At 35.3% G+C, this 13344-nt stretch overlaps 1 protein-coding gene and 1 non-coding gene across 2 annotated transcripts in view; one reads left to right on the top strand and one right to left on the bottom strand.

The window, feature by feature from the left end:
* ACBD6 (acyl-CoA binding domain containing 6) overlaps nucleotides 1-13344 on the bottom strand; it is a 148849-nt gene that overhangs the window by 25806 nt on the left and 109699 nt on the right. The window lies entirely within an intron of this gene.
* Nucleotides 1701-1807, top strand: LOC142864012 (U6 spliceosomal RNA). The gene has a single exon (XR_012914610.1). It is a non-coding gene; the product is annotated as a U6 spliceosomal RNA (small nuclear RNA).

Below are 13344 nucleotides of genomic sequence, written 5' to 3'. Positions count from 1 at the left end.
GGCAAATAATGCCTTAGAATTATTATGAAACAGTTCTGACCTCATGGACCCCCTGAATGCAAAAAATTTTACTGAGTGAATAAATAAATGGATCATGGATTTATACAAATTTATATCTGTAAGGATGCTCACCGCTTAAATTCATTCATTCAAAAAATATTTACTGAGTATCTACTATGTGCTAGGTACTGTTTTTTCTTGTTTGTTTGGTTTTTTTTGAGACAGAGTCTTGCTCTGTTGCCCAGGCTAGAGTGAGTGCCATGGCGTCAGCCTACCTCACAGCAACCTCAAACTCCTGGGCTCAAGTAATCCTTCTGCCTCAGCCTCCCGAGTAGCTGGAACTACAGGCACGTGCCACCATGCCCAGCTAATTTTTTCTATATTTTTTTCGTTGTTCAGCTAATTTCTTCCTATTTTTTTAGTAGAGCAGGGTCTCGCTCTTGCTTAGGCTGGTCTCGAACTCCTGAGCTCAAACAATCCATCTGCCTCGGCTTCCCAGAGTGCTAGGATTACGTAAAGGCGTGAGCCACCATGCCCGGCCTAGGCACTGTTTTAAATGCAGTAAGCAAAACATGACAAAAGTCTGTGTGCTAATGGGATGTGGGGAATACAGAAAATAAAGTAAAATATATAGTATGTTAGATGATGATAAGTGCTACAGAGAAAAATAAAGCAGGAAGGAAGGATAGGGAACACTGGGAGGTAGGGTAGAATGGGTTTCAACTTAAGGTAGTGAGGGTAGGCTTTACTGAGATTACTGGGGGAGAAAAACTGAAGATGGTAAGGAAATAAGTTGTATGAATACCTGGGGGAACAGTAATAGAGGGAGTAAAATGAGCAAGTGCAAAGAAACTGATGTTATGTGCCCAGCATGTCTGAGGAACTGAAAGGAGGCCAGTGTGTGACTGAAGCAATGAAACTAAGTCAGATCAGTAATAGGAGATGAGATGAGGGAGGTAATAGAGGGCCAAATGGCATAGGGCCTTGTAAGCCACTATAAGGATTTTGGCTTGTACTTTTAATTCAATGGGAGGCCACTGGAGGTGGCCTTCTAACAGAGGAGTAGAGCTTGACTTCACTTAGGGGTTGAGAGGATCACTCTGGCTGCTAGGTTGAAAACAGACAGAAGGGAAGCAAGAGGACCAGATAGGAAGGTGTTTCAACAATCCAGGTAAAAAATGATGGGGACTTGGGTGCCAGCAGAAGGCAAGGTGAAAAGTGATCAGATCCTAGACACTGGATCATAGAAGGAATCCACCAAGAATTTGGCCAGAGTAACATGGACACAATTGCCATTAACTAAGACAGAAAAGACTTAGGAAGAAGGTTTTCTGAGTAGGACCAGGAGTTTGGTTTTAGACATGTTAAGTTTGGGATGTCAAATAGGCAGTTAGATATTTTAGAAGAGAGGTATGGGCTGGAAATATAAAATTGAGATTTGTGAGCACATATTTGAAACCCAGAGAGTGGTTGAGGTCACCAAAGAGTTGTGCATGGAGAAAAGAAGAGATCCAACAATTGACTGCCGAGGCATCCCAAGATAAGAAGTCAGCAAAAGGAGCAAGTGAAGGGTTAGAGAAAGAATGACTGAAGAGGAATGAGCAAAAGGGACTAAGAGAACCAGTAAGATAGTAGGAAAACCAGATGAGTGTAACGTCCTAGAACACAAGAGAATAAAGCTATTTAAGAAGAGGTGATCAGTGCTCGCTTCGGCAGCACATATACTAAAATTGGAACGATACAGAGAAGATTAGCATGGCCCCTGCGCAAGGATGACACGCAAATTCGTGAAGCGTTCCATATTTTTAAGACAAATAGAAAAAAAAAAAAAAAAAGAAGAGGTGATCAACTATGCCAAATGCTGCTGATAGGTCAGATATGGTAAGGACTAAGAAGCGGTCACTGGATTTAGCAAAGTGAAAGTCACTGGTTTTTCTGGTAAGAACAGGAAGTAAGTATGGTGACAGTGAACATCTGATTCAAGAAGGTTCAAGAGATAATGGGAAAGGAGGAATTAGAGTATAAACAACTTTTTCATGGAATTTTATTGTAAAGAGGAAGAGAGAAATGTGGCATTAGTTGGGTGGTTAAATGAGGTGGAAAGATAACAGCATATTTGTTTTCTGGTGGAACCTATACAGAAGAGAGAGAAAACTGATAATGCAAAAAAAGGACATATATGGAGTAAGATCCTTGAGTAGGATGGAACATAGTACACAAGCAGAAGGGCTTGCCTTAGCTAGAAGCACAGATAGTTCATACGTACTAACAGGAGGGAAGGTGAACTGCAAAAACACAGATACAGATAGGTAGGTAGATATGGTAGTGAGAACTTGTACAAATTCTTTTTCAATGTTTCCTGTTTCCTCAGTTAAATGGGAAGGAAAGTCATCAGCAAAGAATGAGCATGAGGAAGGAGATGTTTGAATTTTGAGAAGAGACCATATGAAAGAGTCATCTAACAGCGTAGGAGAGCTAACAGAGTAGGGAAATATAGTGAGACTGCTGGGCAGCACTAAGGGCCCACGTGAGATTAGGAGTTATAAACTTGAAGTGAGCATGATTGTGTACGTCTCCAGCCATGTTTAGCTGCATGGATAGAGGTATAAAAGAGCAGTAGAATTCATTTAAACACCTGCTTTCTGAAAGCCTACTATATTTCAGGGACACAGTGATAAGCCAAATTACAGTCTTTGCCTTCACAGAGTTTACAATCTAGCTTATATATCGCAAAATAGAAACAACCTATATATCTAAACAGTGGAATGGCTACAAGTATGTTATACTTAGGTATATTATTAATATATTATACTAGGTAGCCATCGGAAATTATGTTACATAAGAATATTTATGGATATGAGAAGATATTCCTGATAAATAAAGGTTATAAAACTATGTATACTACGATCCCATTTTTGTTTTTTAAACATTAATAAATAAATAAATTATTTTTAACAGATAGGGTCTTGTTATGTCAGCCTCCTGAGTAACTGGGACTACAAGCATAAGCCATTATGTCCAGCTCCATTTTTGTTTTTAAAATGCATACCTATCCATAGAAAAAGGATAAGAAAAACATCAGAATGATAACAGGGATTGTTTTAAGGATAAGATTATGGTTGACTTATAGGTTTTTCTTTATATTAATTTATATTTTATAAACATTTCTAAAATATATTGATATTACTTTTGTAATAAGAAAAATGAAGAATAAATAGTTATTTGTACTCTCTCAATTTCAATATCATCTATGTGCTTACAATCTTATTATTCAGTGATTTAATTATTATTTAGCTGTCCCCAAGAAAAACTCATCAAACCAATTAAAATCATGGTTGGTTATAAACAGCTCTTTACAAGCATGATAGGCTTACCTACCAATTCCCAATTCATTTCTTGTTTGCTATATTCCTCAGATCACCATGTCTAATTTGGGGCTTTTGTGTTCGGATGTAGTGGGCTGAAGTGTTCTACTATTTAATGTGAAATATTGAGATTTTTGATCTTTCAATTTAGGGCATGTCCACCCAGAAATCAATTATAGCAGGAACATGAACATAAGAACCATGACTCCAATCACAGAACTGATCGGTAAGTGGGGAATAGAAAGATGGGAAGCCAACCAGGCTGTCCTCTAATTTTATTATCTTTTCTGTCTTCCTAGAGTAGTAGAGAAAGGAACAGTCTTTAAAAAAGACGTTAAGAATTTTCTTCAACAGTGAATGGCTTGTATGTCTAAGCACCTTGGTATGTTTAAAGAATAGGTGTTTGAGTGAAACAAAGAAAAGACAATTATTTTAAATTACTCTAATCCAGTTGTAGTATTTAGGGACCCAAATGTAAGTTATTCTTTTCTTATTCATCTTTTGTATGCCTAGCACATAATGGGCACTCAAGAAATGTTCAATCAATGAATATATATTTATTTGGAATGATTATAACTCACTAATATAAAGCCTGTTTCAGTTTTTAATAATTATTAATATTATTTTAAATCAACTATTATAATATGCTTACTATTATAATCATGATGCTTTAATAAAACACATCATCTTATATACAACTATAAAATATTTACCTCTGTTATTCCTCTTTGTGTATTAAAACAGAATTTGTATTAAAGCATGAGTATGGCTTCAAACATTTTCTCTTGATAATCTCAGAATAGGATATAGGAACCAAAACCTTAATCTTTACAGACATTTCTGTTTTAAAATATATTACAAAGAATAAATGGAATTGAATGTCAAGAATGAGTAAGTGAAAGCTTTTACTCATCTGGTTTACAACTTTATATCAGCTAATTTTTCTAGATTTAAATTGATTAAATTTTTTGGTTGTTTCATTTCAAATGACCACACCAGAAAAGGGTTGTTTGTCATGATTATTTATGCTTTTGCTTTCTGTTTTAAAGGAAATGTTCAAATTTAATAAATATGAAGTTGTTACAAACTGCAGCAAAAACTATTCTAATAAATTAAAACTGGTCATATGCTTCAAATCTTTATAAGGGATTATACATTAGGGTAAAATAAAAATACCCACTTGATTAAAAATAAACAAAATAACATAATCGAGTTAAAATACAGAAAAATTAAACTATGCTTAAAGGCCAAACTACAAAAGCATAAAAGTGTACAACCCCTACACTATACTTCCATATCCTTTTTGTTTCTAAATAAATAATAAACCTATACAGAACATAAATGAATGAGTCAGAACAGGACTCTAAACTATCACTTAGTCCTCTGAGATTGGGTTCAAAAACAGACGCTCTTTTTTATAACTAAGTTATGTAACTATAACCTTGAGGCTTAACATTCGTTACTTAAAACTTTCTCCTACCACTCCCTTCATCTTTTAATGTATTATTAATGAATTATGTCTGTGTTCTTCTGCTCCTTTGAAGGTAACGACCATGGCATAATTTCACTTTATTTCCTTCATCCCTTTTATCTAGCACAAAACTTTGCATATAGTAAAAGGTAAATAAGAGTAAAGGAAAATAAACTACTTGCAAGGAAACTAAACATAGTTGATTTTCTTGATTTTTGGCATTTTCTAGTACCAGGAATAGGGCCCAGAGTATAGGGAGAAAATGTTGATAACGACTATTAGTTAGCTCACTGTATAGAAGAATTATTTTAACTGGTTTGAGAAAGCAATGAAAGGCCAACCTTTGCCTATGAAATATGAGACGCAACAGTTGGCAGCAGAGACATGGAAAGTGAGAGATTAAAAACACCCAAGGAGGCCAGGTGCAGTGGCTCACGCCTGTAATCCTAGCACTCTGGGAAGCTAAGGTGGGTGGATTGCTCAAGGTCCGGAGTTCGAGACCAGCCTGAGCAAGAGTGAGACACCGTCTCTACTATAAATAAAAAGAAATCAATTGGCTAACTGAAACACACACACACACACACACACACACACACACACACACACACACACACGTATATATATAAAATTAGCCAGGCATGGTGGCACCCCAAGATTGCCTGAGCCCAGGAGTTTGAGGTTGCTGTGAACTAAGCTGATGCCATGGCACTCTAGCCCAGGCAACAGAAGTGAGACTCTGTCTCAAAAACAAACAAACAAACAAACATGCAAGGAATAAAGAGCAGAAATGGGTAAGAAGGCCAGCAGAGCCTAATGGTAATTATAAGAAGGAATAGGGCAGCCAAACGGGAGGGAGTTTCCACAATGTGCTACCATTCTAAGGATTATAGTAAAGAATCATCTGGGAGGATTATGGGTACATTTTTCCTTTTCTTATTTGAGAATCTGGGTCATTAAACTTTCTATATTATTTTGTCATTTATCTGTGATCCTTATTGGTTTATTATTTATTTGTAAACAATAAATAACAAATAGTAGCAGCCAGCAGAAATTAGAAACTGTGACAGAAGTGGCAAGTTGCAGACATTTTAGACCATAGAGAATAGCTAGCCATAAAGAGAACTGGGCTGCATGCCAACTAGTAGATTTTAGCAATCTCAAGAGAGAAAGAGAAGCTTTAGCCTTATGTCTCAGACCATCTATTATATAAATACCCATGATATAGTACATTGATTTAAGAAGTAAGCAATGAAGTATAGAATATATTTTAGAAAAAGTATTTTATAGAAAAACAGTTAAAAATAAAAGGCAGGATGTAACTGTTCAGCTATTTGAAACAAACACTTATCTAGAATGTTTAACTTTCCAAAGGGTGCTAAGACAGTTGAGAATTTACTAGAGTAAGGAAAGAAAAAGGAACAAACACTGGCTCAGTATCTGTCATGTGCTGGAAGTTTTATGAACATTTCATTCTTACAACTCTATTACATAAATACTATTATTCCTATTTTCAAGCTGAGTAAAATGAGGCTCTGACACATATAACTTGTCCAAGGTTCCAGGCCTTTCTGACATCACAATCCATGTTTCCTCAACTATGCTACCAAAAAGGAGCAAAGGGAATCAACACGAATAAATACAAATAAAGAGACATGTGGTTAAAATTTTTATTTTTCCAGGTTAAATACAATAGGTAGCTTAAGTTATAGTCTCACATACAGCATGCTTGTGTAACTCCTATTACCATAATCTCAAAACTAATACAACACATTCACAGAGGGAATAAGCTTACTTTTTAAAGGCTACATACTCTTTACTTCTGCCTCAGCTGACTACTGTACTTTTTCAAGTATGCATATTTTCAGAAGCTGGAGTTTAGTCTCTTTATATTTTATATTAATGTACTAAACTGGCCTCCCATTTAAGAACAGGTACATAAGATAACAACCCAAACTCTTTTCTCTTTTGAAGGGTGTCTTGTTTACTGCATATTGTTTCTATAACATTGTTCAGTTAAAAATTCAATATACCTTAATCCACTCTATTCTAAATCCCATGATGGTTAATAACCAGAATTTTAGTGGAGAAATCCAGGACATTATTCTTTCCATTCACACTCTTACTTTTCACTTCTACAGTAAAAATCTTCATAGGCTGCTAGGTGCAAAAGCAGTTCCTCATTCACAGAGGGTGTTATGAAATAGGCACTTTCATTTGTTGTTGATAGGAGCATAAATTAGTATAACTCTTTCAGAAAATGTTCATTTCCTGTGGTTTAGCATTTCTAGAAATGTATTCTAAAAAAATATTTCAAATATTTAAAAAAATCTTATAAAAAAAGAGTTCATTCCAGCATTATCTAGAATAGTAAGGAAATAGAAACAATCTAAGTATCCAACAACATGGAAAAAGTTGAGAAGATTATTATGGAGCAATTTTAAATGATGGTCATAAAGTATTTATAATTTGAAAAATCATTACATTATTATTAGTATAAAATAGAAGAATCAAAACTATTTTTACAGTAAGATCTCAACTATATAAAGCAAGGAAAGAAACAAAAAAAACATTATATATTGAAAACATGCTTTAAGAAATCTACTACAATGTATCTAGGTTTGGTGGTTTGCACCTGTAATCCCAGCTACTAAGGAGACTGAGGCAGGAGGATGGCTTTGAGCCTAGGAGTTTGAGGCTGCAGTGAGCTATGACTGTGTCATTGCACTCCAGTCTGGTTGACATAGCAAGATCCTGTCTCCTAAAAAAAAAAATCTACTGCAATGTAAATGGTAGGTATAAGTCTATTGGGTTTTTATCTTCTTTTTTCTTTTCTGTATATTCTAATATTTTCTATCATGAGCAGGTATTACCTTTATAATGAAAAAATTAAAAACCTTGAAAATTTCAAGTTACATTGATTTACAATGTAGGAAAGTCTGGCTTGTAGCAGCACCCTGAAAACTAGAATCATGTGCTGGAAATCTGGAATTCTGGGGCTAAAATTTTAGAAATCCAATCAAGGTTGAGAGATAGGGTATGTATACTAGATGAGAGATGTAGGTATCAACAGGCATCAACAGGCTAGATCAGTTGAATATAACAAGATGAAATTTACAGAGATAAACAGAAGATCCTGTACCAAGGACCAAATAGTCACAAACTACATTGTGGACTACATATCTTAGGAGAAACATAAATGGAAGACTCAGGGGCTTTAGTAGAGAGTGAGCTTAGTGAGTTTTGATGTAGCTACTCAAAAACAAATTAAATTTTAGAAATGTATTAATAGATATTGTTAGAATGAGGAAAGTGATAGTCTCGTGGTACATGGAATTCTAAGGTGACCCTCAACGACCCATGTGCTTGTATAATCCCCTTGCCTTGAGTGTGGGTGGGACCTGTGAATATGATGGGATACCACTTCCGTGACAGAGGGAAGAGATGGTATGGAAAGAGCTGGCCTTAAAGAAGCAAATGCCATGTTGGCCATGTTGTGAACTGCCTAAGGAGAAGGATGAGTCTCTAAGAGTGAGGGCTTCAGTTTTAAAACCACAAGTAAGTGAATTCTGCCAGTATTCAGCATGAAACTGGAAGACGACTTCAAAATCCAGATGAGAACATAGACTTAAAAGGTCTTGAGCAGAGGACCCAGATAAGCCATGCCATAACTCCTGACCCATGGAGACTGTGAGAAAATAGACGTGTGTTGTTTCAAGCTGCTTAATTTGTGGCAATTTGGTGTGCATCAATGCTATTCTCTGCTTGGGTCAGATGATTCCTGCAGTGTTAATAGTAATGAGCTCTGGGTGAAAAATACTTTGAAAGGTATATATAAAGAACCTGAAATAGGCTTTAGCTGGTCAAGTAACCTCAAATCACATCATGTTAGAATGAAAGAGAAAATATCTGAAAATAGAAGAATTAAGTTTGCTTTTACACAGCTACACATTTAAGAATTAGGAAGCGTGTGAGAAAATTACAGGGAGTCGGATACTTAATTTTCTAACAGAAAAATCTTTTCAAACATAAAAATACCTTAATATTCCTTGAACTTCCTATCCCTGAAAGTTCTCAAGCTTAGATGGATGACTGATTAATAGGCATATAAAGAGTTTCTAAGGATTTCTAGGTGGCTTGATCAATAATCTTTAAAGACTATCTCTTTTAGGCATTTGCATCTTTAAATACTGTACATGTATAAAGAAGTATTGTCTATTTACAAATATGAAAATTTGCAGTACCTGGTGTATTACAGGCAGGTAGTAAATATTTGTTGAATCAATAAATGCACAAAAGAAAAAATAAAGAAAGGATGAGGGTATTAATATGCTAAAGTCTAATTATCTTTTAACGTTTTTTGGGGGGGGGTAAATTAAAAGCAAAACCTTGATGATAATGAAGGAGGCAGCAGCTATCTCTGGGAGAAAGAAATATCTCTTTTCCTAGCAAATACAACAAAACAAAAATGGAAAGAGCTCTGGACTATGAGAGTCTTGGCAAAAAATGAATTGAAATGATTAATCCTGGGGTTCAGGTTGAATTGGAAGGCATGTTAGGTCAGGAAGAATTGTAGGATTAGGAGTACTAAGGAAAAGGGAGATACTGATTTAATGATGTAGAGAAATTTCAGAATTTGAGCTCTTGACAGGAAGCAAGGTCCAAGACATTAGTGTGCAAGTAAGTTAAAATGGAATATAAATGAATGTAGCCAAGGTTGAGGGGTTTCACATACCTAGACTGGTAGGTGTCACTGTGATGCTGAAGGGCCAAATAGGACAGCATAAGATAAACAGGAGACAGAAATGGTGAGCCACTAATGCAAAAACCCAGTCAAAAAAGCTATCAGTTTTTAGATAATATAATTCATTTTTTGATATATAATACAAATGTTGCTTATTCTTTCTCAGCTATGCTCCATAGCCTTCTAAACATTTCTTTTCTACATTTATTCTATTGCTTTTACTAAACACTTCTGATAGACTTATTGGACAATATATCAACAAATAAAATCCAAATAAACTTTCTTTTTGCTCTTATAATTTATTTCTCAAGCTAATAGAACAAAATACCATTAGGGATTAAAAATGTATTTACTTGTATTTACTAAGAATGTTATTTATATTATTTATAGGTGAAGAGGCAACATTTTTCGTGAGTTTTTGGCTTGCTTTAGGTTGTTACAAGAGCAAAATCACTTCTGTTTAACAACTTAGTTTTTATCTTTTATCTAATTTTTGTTAATTCATTTCTTCTTATGAAGTCAGCATTTAAAAATGGGTTTAATTTTTCTGTTAACGATAGGTTTTGTTAGGTTCACATACCCTTATTTATTACTGAGCCTTTCTCTTTAATCTTGATTTCCCTTGAAATAAAATCACTTCCTATTATGTTAGCTACTCTTTTTATATCTCACGAAGTTTTATTAATGTTTCAAATTCTCTTCAGTTTTTACTCTGCCACTGTAAAACTGATTTTTATTTCTGAAGTCCTGAAGTCTTTACACTATCCTAAAATCACATAAAAGTTTTAATTTGCATTCTCCTCATTCCCTCCCTGTAACAACTGCATAATTTTGATATAATCAATCGGGTTATAATAATAGTGCAACTAAAGATGTTTCATTTGTCAGGGTGTGGTGGCTCATGCCTGTAATCCTAGTACTCTGGGCAGCTGAGGCAGGAGGATTGCTTGTGCTCAGAAGTTCAAGACTAGCCTGAGCAAGAGTAGATCCTGTCTCTCCTAAAAATAGGAAAATTAGTCAGGTGTCACAGCAAGGCAAGAGGATTGCTTAAGCCCAGAGTTTGAGGTTGTAGTGAGTTATGATGGCACCACCGTACTTTACCCAGGGTGACAGAGCATCTGTCTCAAAAAAAAAAAAAGTTTCAATCCTCTTCAAAGACTCCTAATTTTAATGTTTCTTCCTACTACTCCTTAACTCGGTCTGTTAAGAGACCCTAGTTCAAAAGTATCTGGGAAATCGATCCATATTTTCCATGGTTGCTACCAAAATACAAATCAATTCCAACATCCATAATCAAAATTCACAGAATGGTGTCTTCACTGGTATTCTTTCCTATTGCTTTTCTCTCTAGTAACAGTATACTGTCACTAGATTAATCACTCTAAAAAATTCCCTATATTACTCATTTTATAACACACACACATCCACATTCCTTAATCTGAGTGTTTATGGTTTCCATGGTCTGCCTGAGCTATTTCTACTACCTGTCCCTATCCTTGGCTCACCATCCATCAAATATCACCTAACCTTTACAGTTCATGATGGGCCACAATTCACTACTGAAGATGTCTTTAACTAGTGTGGTCCTTATTAAACTTTCCCCTTTTTGCCCATTACCTCTCCCAAAGCACTTTCAGAGTATCTCTTATTATGGCATTTGATTACAGCCTGGCTTGTAATTGTTCTTTAATAATTTAGTAAGTTTATTACTGTCTCAATTAAACAGTAAGTGAACTGAGGACACAGACCATTGTTTGTATTTCTTTTGTGTCCCCTAGTGTCTTATTGCATCCAGGTCATGGAGTATTTAATAAAAATATTTGAGTTGAGTTTAATAATCTCATGGTTGCTATTTTTCTTATGTTTGTATTGTTGACTTTATTCTTATCATAATCAATGTACCAAATTTCTAGTAATTACTGTCTTAACCATGATAAACAATTCTATGAAATATAGTGTTGATGAAATATAATATAGATGAATTGTAGGTATCTATTTCCATATAAAACTGAAAATAATGTAAAAGTTTATTCTCAATCTAGACATCTTTTTCCTTTTTTCTTTTTTAAACAGACAGGATCTCTTTCTGTGACATAATCACAACTCACAGCAACCTCAAATTCCTGGGCTCAATCAAACCTCCCACCTCAGCTTTCTAGGACTACAGGCACATACCACCACAACTGGTTAATTTTTTAATTCTTTGTAGAGATGGGGTCTCTCTATGTTGCTCAGGCTGGTCTTGAAATTCTGGCTTCAAGTGGTCCTCCTGCCTTGGCCTCCAAAGCACTGGATTATAGGCATGAGCCACAGCACTCTGCCCACAATTTATACATCTTTATGCCACTCTATGGCTTACATTATTTGTTAGGTATCCATTTAATCTGGGTGTTCTGTCAGTTATCTGCCAGAAATTAAAGTTTTCTGATAATGTAATGAGATACCAATTCACACCTATTAAGATGGCTATTATCAAAACACAGAAAATAAGTGTTGGTGAGGATGTGGGGAAAGTGGAACTCTCAAGCATTGCAGGTGGGAATATCAAATGGTGCAGCTGCTGTGAAAATGGTATGGTAATTCCTCAAAAAATTAAACACAGAGTATCATATGATTCAGCAATTTCACTTCTGGATATATACTCAAAAGAATTGAAAGCAGGGGCTTGAAAAAAAAAATATCGTCATATATATATGTTTTTATGGGACAAGGTCTCCCTCTGTTGCCCAGGCTAGAGTGCAGTGGCATAATCACAGCTTACTGCAGCCTCAAACACCTGAGCTCAAGGGATCCTTCTGCCTCAGCCTCCTAAGTAGCTGAGACTACAGGCACATGCCACACCTTGGCCTCCCAAAGTGCTAGGATTGTAGGCATGAGCCACCACACCCAGCCTCGAACAGATATTTGTATACCCATATTCACAGCAATACTGTACACAGTAGCCAAACAGTAGAAACAACCTAAATGTCCATGAGCAGATAAATTGATAACAAAGATGAATAACACACCCAGTTGAATATTATTCAGCCTCAAAAGAGTATGAAATTCTGACACATTCTACAACATGATGAACCTTGAAGACATCATGCTAAGTGAAATAAGCCAGGCACAAAAGGACACATATATGATTCCACTTATATGAGGTACAATAGAGTAGTCAAACACACAGAGACAGAAAGTAGAATGGTAGTTCCCAGAAGCAAGGGTGGAGTGGGGATGATTTGGAGTTATTATTTAATGGGTACAGAGTTTCAGTTTGGGAGGATAAAAACATTCCAGAGATGGATGATGGTAATGATTACACAACAATATGAATATTCTTAATGCCAGAGAATTTACTTAAAAATGGCTAAAATGATAAGTTTTACCATAATAAAAAAAATACAAAGCCCAAAAAATCCTATGTTACGTTAAATTCATAAGAACACAACTCTACTTTCTATCTTTTCCTTCTGTTTACTTTCTGCTTTTTTATTTACTTTCAGAAGCCATTGTGTATGAGTTTAAATCTTACTTTCACATTTGACTTAGTTCTGAACTGTCTATACTAATACAAATACAAATGTAATGAGACCTTAGTGTCCTTGCTGTCTTTTGTTACATAGAAAGATGCTTCAAGGTGCAATAATTGAAAATAAGCTATCCTCTAACTTTGGTAACGACTTCAGATTTATTTTTTCATCTATTGTGAAGTTATTCTACAAATTCTTTAGATTTACTGGAAGCACTTTTGTGATATTTTGGCTTTAAAGTGATCTGTGCCTTAA

Source organism: Microcebus murinus, chromosome 23 (assembly GCF_040939455.1).
Source record: "Microcebus murinus isolate Inina chromosome 23, M.murinus_Inina_mat1.0, whole genome shotgun sequence".
In the NCBI taxonomy this organism is placed as follows: domain Eukaryota; kingdom Metazoa; phylum Chordata; class Mammalia; order Primates; family Cheirogaleidae; genus Microcebus; species Microcebus murinus.
The sequence above is the reverse complement of the archived record's forward strand: the minus strand, read 5'-3'. Positions and strand labels throughout refer to the sequence as shown.